The 11,196-nt window shown below is 37.4% G+C and overlaps 1 protein-coding gene across 1 annotated transcript in view; it reads left to right on the top strand.

Annotated features, from left to right (window-relative positions):
• The first annotated feature begins 3,359 nt into the window (after nucleotides 1–3,359).
• Nucleotides 3,360–11,196, top strand: part of LOC107717143 (pituitary adenylate cyclase-activating polypeptide type I receptor-like) — a 37,208-nt gene continuing 29,371 nt past the window's right edge. Inside the window, exon 1 of the mRNA XM_016523808.1 lies at nucleotides 3,360–3,376. The gene's annotated coding sequence lies outside the window, so the exon portion shown is untranslated. The remainder of the gene's footprint in view (nucleotides 3,377–11,196) is intronic.

Here is an 11,196-nt window from a genome sequence, read left to right as displayed (position 1 = left end):
TTGACAGCAATTATCCAAATGTCAGCGCCTCCTCTGCCAGTGCAGATCTCCTCTGTAGCCCTTAACACCACCCTGTCCCTGATGTGGGGCCCAAGTAATGGGGGTACCACTGTGAGACTAAGGTCAATTACTGGCTAATTAATAGGTGGACTGTGTCTCACAGAATCACAAATGGTTATAAAAAGCTATGCAGGGTTAATGAGTCCAGCTATGTCTGAGAGCAGAGTTTGAAGTCAGGGAAAGTTTGGTATTATAATTATAATATTATAATGTTTAGTATTATAGTTTTAGGGGCCATTCACATAGAATGTGTTTTTGCATTCCACTGCAATGCTTTTCTATTATTTTTCTATGTCAACATGCGCTAGACATATTATGTGTTAGACTGTTGTGTTCATGTCTTTTGCAGTGTTTTGCACATAGCACACCGTTCTAATAACACAGTTCACTTGTGTATTTCCCCCATTTCGCTGCTTGTGCATTTTGTTTTTGCATTTGACTGTGCTACTTTTCTACAGTTTTTCTATGTGAACATGCACTAGATAGACGAGTCTGACCAGAGTCTGTTGTAGTTTTGCTCCAACCAGCTTCGACACGCTTGCCTAGAAGTTTCTAGTGTTCTAGTTTCTAGTCTGAAGACCTTGATTTGCTGATTCAGGTGTGATTATTTAGGATTGGAGGTAAACTCTGCAGGACAGTGGCCCTCCAGGAATTGGTTTGGACACCCCTGCACTAGACAGATGTGTCTGACCATTGTGCACACATCTTGTGTCTTTTTCTCATACATGACAAGGTGTTCTAAAAACAAGTCATTAAAAGAAGTTCAACTTTTAAAAAATGTGTTGCGATCTTTTGTATTTTTGCCATTTCACTGCTTGTGCCTTAGGGTTTTTGCATTCGACTGTTCTACTTTTCCATTGTTTTTCTATGTAAACATGCGCTACGTGAATGTGTTTGACTGTTTGCCTTGCATCTAGCGTCTTTTGCAACATCTCGGACATGACACGGTGTTCTAAAAATATGGTGTTCAAGTTAAAAGGAGTTAAAAAAAACAAAAAAAAAACACGTCTCTAGATCTTTCATTTTTTTTTATTTCACTTCTCTGCATCTCACATTTTCACATTCTATTCCACTTTTCCATAGCTTATCTATCTAAACATGCACACAAAAACACGTTCTGAATGGCCACATAAAGTTTATTTCTGTCCCTTCTATCTTAGAAATACAACACAATCAACAATCACCACAATGAAGACAATTTAATTACTGTCCTCCTCATGTTCTGATAGTATATACATTGTTTTTACATGACCCTAACACTGTAGAAGACAATAAACTATGATTATATGCCACAGTATTCTTTAATACTGAATTATACACCAAGAATTATACAATGGTTCAAGATATACTGTCCTATTTACATTGCAACAAGGGCACCAATAGGGCAACTAATCCATATACAGCCTAAGGACAGTGTTCAAGGAGCATCACCATGGTAACAACATGGAAAAAGCTTGTGTGTTCACTATGCAGCATCTTTTGATCCTTAACATTTTATGATTCATCTTTTGAAATCCCCATACAACGATATATATTTTAACAGAGAAATTGATTATCATTTCCTCTTGTGCTCAAGACAAATCTCATAAAGCTGATCTTCAGTGTACAGGGAAATTACTTCCTGATGTCCCTATGATTGGATGAATTTGTTTCTCTGTATTTTCAGTCAATGAAACATCTGCAACATCTGTGCACATCCATACTTCACATCTAATCTGCTACTGTTTTCCCCCTCAAATATGACCCTTTTTGTTTGTAGAGGAGACCTATGAATGAATTCTCCAAAATACTGGAGAGGAAATTGATTTTGTAATGTGTTCAAAGAACTGGATAATGAAATCACAACAGGCCCAAATTAAAGCACAACAGACCAAGTCAACAAAAATATGCATCATTAATAAAAACTGCTTATAAGCTTCCAAACAATCCTTTGTCTCTCCCGATGAGCATCTTAATAAATAAATTGTTTTTATTACTGTACATGACCCTAACACTGTACAAGACAATAAACAGCCTCCTGTAAGCACATATGGACCAGTAATTGGACACAGCTTCAATGGTTTTATTACTGGACAATTCAAATTAGAATATATAAGTGGTCTCTAAACCTCAAGTGTAAACTTATTAGCTGTGAAATATTTTCCTGTCTTCTCCAGTACATGTTAATGGCAATTTCAAGGACAAACTACATGTAGGATGATCATCTGTCAAAACGATCAGGTCAAATGTTCTGTCATTTCCCATTTCTATGAAGTCACAATATTAATTATTTTCATTGCCTGTATCGCTACTAGACTACAAAACCCCACATCATTTTACATCCAAATGTAAATTTACCATGCATTTGTTCATCTGTCGAATTCCCCATTGTGGGGAAGTCGTGGCCTAATGGTTAGCGTGTCGGACTCGTAACCCAAAGGTTGCGGGTTCAAGTCTCGTACCGGCAGGGATTGTAGGTGGGGGGAGTGAATGTACAGCGCTCTCTCCCACCTTCAATACCACGACTGAGGTGCCCTTGAGCAAGGCACCGAACCCCCAACTGCTCCCTGGGCGCCGCAGCAAAAAATGGCTGCCCACTGCTCCGGGTGTGTGTTCACGGTGTGTGTGTGTGTTCACTGCTGTGTGTGTGCACTTTGGATGGGATAAATGCAGAGCACTAATTCCGAGTATGGGTCACCATACTTGGCCACATGTCACTTCACTTTTGTAATATATTTTACATCATGTTTAATGTGCGATAACAGTGCTGTGGCATTTTGACCAGAAGAGCTGAGCATGTTGGAGAAAAAGACCCCTGTTATTCAAAATAGCTCTGTGCACATTTCTTATTCTGACAGTATACAATTACAACACAATTACAGTGATTATTCTGTGATAAAGGCTGGGATTTCGCCTGAGATTTCCACACATAACATAATTTTGCACTGCATCTTGAACTCACTCAGCTGACACTGTACATGCACTGTACATAAAATATTAAAAGATATAAACTCAATATTTCTGAAAAGATCTCAGTTTTTAAAAAATGAAAACTGAGTTATAATTACTATGTAAAAGGAGAAAGTTGTGTAAAAACAACAACAAAAATAATAATAAAATGAACTCAAATTGTATCCCTATACTGTGTTTTGCAAAGGCTATGAAGTTTTTGTTGGTGGATCCTTGTGTGATCTGCTCTTGTGATTTTATGACTGTAAAAGTGTTTTAAAACTTCATTTGATTGAGTCAACTGTTTGTATTGATCCTGCTTAACTGACCCTAAACTGACGCAGTTTCTCATTCTTTTGTAATCCAACCAGCACACACACACACACACGTTTACTTAGCTATCTAAATGGCATTCCATAGGCGTAATGGTTTTAATACTGTACAGACTGTATTTTCTATTGCCCTACACCTAAACCTACCCCTTAGAGGAAACTTTCTGCATTTTTACCATTTTTAAAAAACTTTGTTTACTTTAGTTTTATACCAGTTTTACAAATGAGGACATCCCCAAAGGGAGGTTTTTGAAGATTTTGTCAGGCCTAACTCATTTTTGGGTACAAATTTGTCCCCAAAATATGGTTAAGTAGGTACACACACACACACACACACAATTACTTTTTCCATCTGTATCGCTCCTTCCTGTTTTTCTTCCCTTTCTCCCACCTCCTAGTTTTGATTACAATTCAGCCTCACCGTAGAAACTCTTTGCAAATGCAGTCCACTTTATTTTACTTGTCCTTGGAAATGATCATGGGGTGATGATCCTGGAGGAATGCCAGGGCATATTTTGAATTTGGCAGATTGAACAATGCTACTCTGACCCACCAGAACCCAGCTTGTCACAACAAAGGCTGTTTGGGACAAGTGAGCTGCCATCCTCATATTTGCGTGTCACAGTCTGGTGAACTGTGATGCAGACATAAACAGAGAGTGAAAATAGGGGTAGTAGATGCCTTTAAAAAAAAAAAAAAACGGCCTAAATTAGTGAGAAACTGTCTATTTAGGGTGTCTGGCTGAATGCACTTTTTGTTTTGACAACAAGAATGTACAGCGCTCTCTTCCACCTTCAATACCACGACTGAGGTGCCCTTGAGCAAGGCACCGAACCCCCAACTGCTCCCTGGGCGCCGCAGCAAAAAATGGCTGCCCACTGCTCCGGGTGTGTGTTCACGGTGTGTGTGTGTGTTCACTGCTGTGTGTGTGCACTTTGGATGGGATAAATGCAGAGCACTAATTCCGAGTATGGGTCACCATACTTGGCCACATGTCACTTCACTTTTGTAATATATTTTACATCATGTTTAATGTGCGATAACAGTGCTGTGGCATTTTGACCAGAAGAGCTGAGCATGTTGGAGAAAAAGACCCCTGTTATTCAAAATAGCTCTGTGCACATTTCTTATTCTGACAGTATACAATTACAACACAATTACAGTGATTATTCTGTGATAAAGGCTGGGATTTCGCCTGAGATTTCCACACATAACATAATTTTGCACTGCATCTTGAACTCACTCAGCTGACACTGTACATGCACTGTACATAAAATATTAAAAGATATAAACTCAATATTTCTGAAAAGATCTCAGTTTTTAAAAAATGAAAACTGAGTTATAATTACTATGTAAAAGGAGAAAGTTGTGTAAAAACAACAACAAAAATAATAATAAAATGAACTCAAATTGTATCCCTATACTGTGTTTTGCAAAGGCTATGAAGTTTTTGTTGGTGGATCCTTGTGTGATCTGCTCTTGTGATTTTATGACTGTAAAAGTGTTTTAAAACTTCATTTGATTGAGTCAACTGTTTGTATTGATCCTGCTTAACTGACCCTAAACTGACGCAGTTTCTCATTCTTTTGTAATCCAACCAGCACACACACACACACACGTTTACTTAGCTATCTAAATGGCATTCCATAGGCGTAATGGTTTTAATACTGTACAGACTGTATTTTCTATTGCCCTACACCTAAACCTACCCCTTAGAGGAAACTTTCTGCATTTTTACCATTTTTAAAAAACTTTGTTTACTTTAGTTTTATACCAGTTTTACAAATGAGGACATCCCCAAAGGGAGGTTTTTGAAGATTTTGTCAGGCCTAACTCATTTTTGGGTACAAATTTGTCCCCAAAATATGGTTAAGTAGGTACACACACACACACACACACAATTACTTTTTCCATCTGTATCGCTCCTTCCTGTTTTTCTTCCCTTTCTCCCACCTCCTAGTTTTGATTACAATTCAGCCTCACCGTAGAAACTCTTTGCAAATGCAGTCCACTTTATTTTACTTGTCCTTGGAAATGATCATGGGGTGATGATCCTGGAGGAATGCCAGGGCATATTTTGAATTTGGCAGATTGAACAATGCTACTCTGACCCACCAGAACCCAGCTTGTCACAACAAAGGCTGTTTGGGACAAGTGAGCTGCCATCCTCATATTTGCGTGTCACAGTCTGGTGAACTGTGATGCAGACATAAACAGAGAGTGAAAATAGGGGTAGTAGATGCCTTTAAAAAAAAAAAAAAACGGCCTAAATTAGTGAGAAACTGTCTATTTAGGGTGTCTGGCTGAATGCACTTTTTGTTTTGACAACAAGGCTGCAGATGAGGGCGAAAGAAATTATGATTACGTAATGCCATTCATACTGGAAAAGGACGGAAAATAATGCTTCTTGCATATTCATAACTAACAAACCATATTTGTTTCACTTCTGCATTTTTACAGTCATCAGTACACATTTTACCTGAAGTGAAATACGGTAGCCTACATTATTTTGCAAAATAGCTGCCCTGGAGAATGCTAGCATTAAGCAACTGGCTCAAGGGCACAAATTGGCCGGAGGTCAGAAGTTGAATCAGTAATAAGCTCCTGAAGATTTGTGAAGCAGGGCTTGATATCTCATTCAGTCACTGAGAACCTGCTATTTGAGAGCTGGCAGACCAAAACCAATAATGTTCACAATAATGTTTAAATATTAAATGTGGTATATGCTCTTAAAGTGATAGATACACATAATACTTACTTTCTTCTGCAGAACACAAATACAAAAAAAAAAAAAACACATTTTAGAATAAAGTGCTACCTGTTTTTGTCTGTACATTGAAAGTCATTGGGATCCAAAACAACACTGGATCCGAGACACTTTGAGGTATTTATCTTCTTTTGACTTGCATAGAAGACAAAATTTCCTACAGGTTTGGGCAAGCAGGGATAATCTGTATTGTATAAATATAACATCAGTAATAATTTAATGCACAATTCACCATGGTCATATCAGGTTTAGTATGTGCATGCAATTCAACCTTCTCTTAAAATAACAGATAATTTCAGTAACAATCAATACAGATATTTTTAAAACATTTTTTTGTGAGTTGAGTGAGTGAGTATTACAAAAAACTAAACCATTACTTTCAATATAGTTCCATTCCACTTCAAAATGTGCAAATGTTTGGGTTGATACTGATAGGAATATTACAAATTAAATAGGTTTCTATGTGCGCTGATGTCAGGTGTCTAATCTGTTTCCTGCTGACATGCATCCTGCTCACCTCTAAATGCATGCTTGCATTCTTTCTTCTCTTTCTCAGTTCTGTGCTAGTCTTGTAATGATTTCTTGCCAGAGGATTCATCCAGATCAGGATATTCTTGCCTATAGAGTCCCACACTCACAAACAAAACTACAAACAAAATCACATACATGTGCTTAATAAAGAAGAAAAATGTATTAAGTCACTTAAATAGCTCAAAGTTTCCATTTATATTTTGCTGATATATTAACAAATAATATATTAAAAATTCCTTATTCAGTGCTTAGATTATTAACAAAATTTGTTTGTTATACACATAGATGAAAGGGGCCAAATGGCGTTGTAATTTGAGTAAAGAAAAAGAGCGGGATGTGCACGGTATTAATATTTATTTATTTTCCATTAACATTTACACATTTTTATCATTATAAGTTTTACATTATCTCATTATTGTTACGTATCCGGTCCATGAACTTCCGTCTGCTAGCCATCAGAGGTCACCCTTTCCATTTTCATTGACTCTCGCACTACACACTGTTGCATATCACCCCGGACTACATATCCCATCATTTATTGCACTGATTGCACACAGCACTGATTGCACACAGCTGTTTCACTGATTGCACACAGCATTTAACACTCACTCGGATCCCTTCCCGGTGCCGAGTATTGTTTAGCGCTTATCATTTGATAGCTACACTACAGAGCCCTCGTTAATTTACCCTGCCTTAGCCTAGTCTTGCCTTGTCTGTTTTCCCGGTTTCTGATCTTTGCCTGTTTTCCTGGAGTTATCCCTTTAGTCTTGCCCTTTTGATTCTGTTCGCCGTTCGTTGACCTTCGCTAGCCCTAGGATTATTCTTGTGTCTTGTCCATGACCTTCACTAGCCCTAGGATTATTCTTGTGTCTTGTCCACCATATTCCTGTTTGCTGTTGTCTGACCCATGCCTGTTTCTGACCACGCCTGTGAATAAAGCTTGCACATGGATCCGCACGTCTCACGTCTCGTCAGCCACGTTACAATTATCATTAGATAGACAAAACAGAAGGCATTCATTCCCACTATTTTTATGTTCAGATGAATCTGACAGGCTCCATATTGCTTGCATTGGTCTCCAATGACAATACTGCTGCTTAAAAACTTAATTGAGGAGACGGGGCAGAGTGGCACAAGGACCCCATGTAGAGATTTTCATTAAGTGGAGCTGCTCCAGAAGCACAGGCAAACATGTTCCTCCAAGTAAGAGAATAAACAAGAGTAAGGTCATGAATGAAAGGAAGGCTTTTTTTGGATTTTCAGGTTACTTTGAACTTTATTCTATTATCCTTGTATAGGGCCAAACCTGCCAACTTGAATCAGGGCCAAAATAGGGCCTGTTGTGTTCTTGATCAAAATGTTCCCCCTAATTTTGTCTGTTTTATAAAGACAGAAAAAAATAAAAAATAAATACTTGAAGCAACCATTAAACAATAGCTCCACTCCTCTTACTAATTAGTATGTTGCATCTCTATATAATGTCCATCACACTATAAGAAATACCTCTTTGCCTTCTATTCTTTATCCATGTACTTTAATGTTTCTCATCAATCCTATATAAACCTCTCTTAGCAAAATCAGGTTTCCACCATTTTTTTTCTTCACTCTCCACAACCCAGCTTTAAGGTGGAATCTGTTTCCATGACAACACCAATAGTCTCAGAGAACTAAGGAGATGATAATTTTTGCAAGCTTAAACATAAGCAGTCTATATGGTTTTCCACCTAAGCTACCACTATCTACAGATAGAGGTGTATTGATACCTGATCTCTCTCTTTCTCTTTGGAACACACATAAACACATTTAAAGATATGTTTTATGTTTCTCTACAAACCTGAAGAATTCAGCTTGGCTGCAGAGAGGCTCACTAAACATCAGTCAATGTACAAACCATTGTTTTCTGACTAGAACACTCTTCCTGAGAGGATACAAAGTGACAGTGAAGGGGGAAAAACAAAGACAGACAATGGAAGACAAGACATCAAAGGTACTTAAAAAAGTCTTACATGTCATTTTGAACACAAAACAATCAATCCTATTTTCAGTATCCTCATTTGTCTATTATAGAACAAAATACCTATTTCTAATGATAGTCTCTAACATTTAATAATTTTATTTGAATAGTGCGGGTTGTTGTGATTTAAGGAATAGTTGTGTTTCTTAATAAAGCTAGAGAATAGGCTAGTGTGGGCTGATATTCAGACCACCAGCACGAATGCATGTGTGACATTAAATACAGTGATTCAATAAGCAAGAAATTAATATCCAGTAACCTACACAAAACTTAGTTTTGCTCCGCCAATGAAAATACTTCCAAAATGGCGTCAAATTGAAACACTGCAAACATTGCGTGTCTTCGAAGACATAGTGGCGATTCGTTCTTGAGCTGATTTTTTGAGTGAATGATTCAATAACTCACTCATGAAAGTCATGGTGCATTCCAAATGGGATATATCGCCCTCCGAAGGGCACTTCGGAGTGAAAACAATCATGGCCGCCATTATGAAGGGTCGATCCTTCCGGAGGGTAAACCCTTTGAAGGGATTAGGGCATAGGGATGAGCCCTTCCGAATGGAACGCAGGGTCAGTTTTTACATTCCTGAATGAATAAGTGTTTTGAACGAATCAATTAAGTGAATGAATCAGGCAGACGAAACATACTGACAAAAGACTGTCACTTGTCGCCACCTACAGGCGTAAAGATAAAATATTTATTATAATTATTATAATAATTTATAATAATAATAATCATAAAATAGAATTGTAGTTACAAAACCCCTCAAGTGTATTTACATTCACCTGGCAAAATCTATTACTATATGTAGTAATTTTAACAATATTGTAAACAAAATTATTTTATGACAGTTATGACTGCAACTGTATGCATTGAATTTTACTGTTCAGTTATGTCAATGCATCTTTATAACCCTCATTGCACACATTTACCTGACTAGGAGCCCTTTGGTCCAGCATCAGTGATTATTTCTGTGATACAAATGATGATACAATAATTTCTAGCATATTGTGTTGTTTATTTATTTATTTATTTTTCAGAAACCCTGTGGTAATTAATGCTTGTGGACATTTACTTGCATCATTTACTGGCATCCACTGAAATCTAATAATGTATACTTATGAAACAAACTCTTGAGCAATATGTTTAAACCTGCAAGGCTAACATTTCTTAGCTTTTATGACCATAAATCTTCTTTTAAAAGCAAAATTAAAAAATACGGCACAACAGTGTTTAACGGTGACATTATAATAACAGGGAAAGAGAATCTTACAAGGTACCAATAAGACAGAGGCCATTTGGCCACTGCAACTCTCTACGATTGCCCTGCAGACGAAGAGTCCACTTCAAATCCATTTGGATTCTGAGTGAACTTCAAAGCCTGAGGGGCCTTACTGGATGAATCAAAGGTTGTTTGAGAGCCAAGAAACAGTGCTTGAATGAACTCTAGCCACCAGCTATTAGACTAGAAGAGACTCACACTCAAACAGCTGCAGCTGGACAGTATCACACATGAAAAAGAGCAGCCATGAAGTTCAGTAATGTAACATAATGTGTTAACACAGAGGACCTCTCGTTTGTTTCAGGGTCATAAAGGCAAAATCCTTTAACATGCTTTCTGTGAACCCAGCAGCACTCTCTTTTGACTTCATTGCTTTCATACACTCAAAGATTTCACACACTCACATACACATACACACACCACTTGTGTCTCCCCCTTTCTTTTTCCCACACTCCTCAGCTATCTCTGCTTCTGCACATCCAAAATGCCTGTTACCGTGGTAACCACACACAGTGCCATAATATTTCCCACCTTTCAATGAGGCATCATAGGGCGATATCCACAATGCAGATATGAATTTTCAGAAAGCATCTATGCAGCTAATAATGAGAGGCATTGAATGAAGAAAAAATGAGAGAGGGGAACAAATAGTAAAACTGAAAAAAAATTAAAGAAATAGTTCGCCCAAAAATTTACATTTTCTGAAAATGTACTCACCCTTAGCCCATTCAAGATGTAGATGAATATTTTCTATCAGAAAAGATTTGGAGAATTTAGCATTATAATCAATGCAGCCTCTGAAGTGTATGGGTGCCATTAGAATGAGAGTTCAAACAACTGATAAAACCATCACAATAATCGACAAGTGATTGTCATGACTCCAGTCTATCAATTAACATCTTGAGAAGCAATAAGCTGCGTGTTTGTAAAAAAAACCTTGCTTCCAAGCCTTGCTCATTCTGACGGCACCCATTCACTGCAGAGAATCCACTGGTGAGAAAATGATGTAATGCTAAATTTCTCAAAATCTTTTCCAATAAAGAAACAAACTCATCTACATTTTCAGCAACATTTTCATTTATGGGTGAACTAATTCTTCAAAAGTCAGAATAAAAGGAGCAAAAGCACACAAATAACTGAGAAGTAGGCAAAGAAAAATGTAATGTTATAAAAATCAATGTCAAAAGGCACCACTAACTAACAGTAATTGATGCCGGGAATTTGACAGCACGGATTTGAGGTTTAAAATTGGTACATAACAGGCAATAATTTGCCTTAATTT

The sequence above is a fragment of the Sinocyclocheilus rhinocerous genome, unplaced genomic scaffold (assembly GCF_001515625.1).
Source record: "Sinocyclocheilus rhinocerous isolate Xijiao unplaced genomic scaffold, SAMN03320098_v1.1 scaffold690, whole genome shotgun sequence".
In the NCBI taxonomy this organism is placed as follows: Eukaryota; Metazoa; Chordata; class Actinopteri; order Cypriniformes; family Cyprinidae; genus Sinocyclocheilus; species Sinocyclocheilus rhinocerous.
Note: the sequence above shows the minus strand (reverse complement) of the source record. Positions and strands in the feature narration are given on the sequence as shown.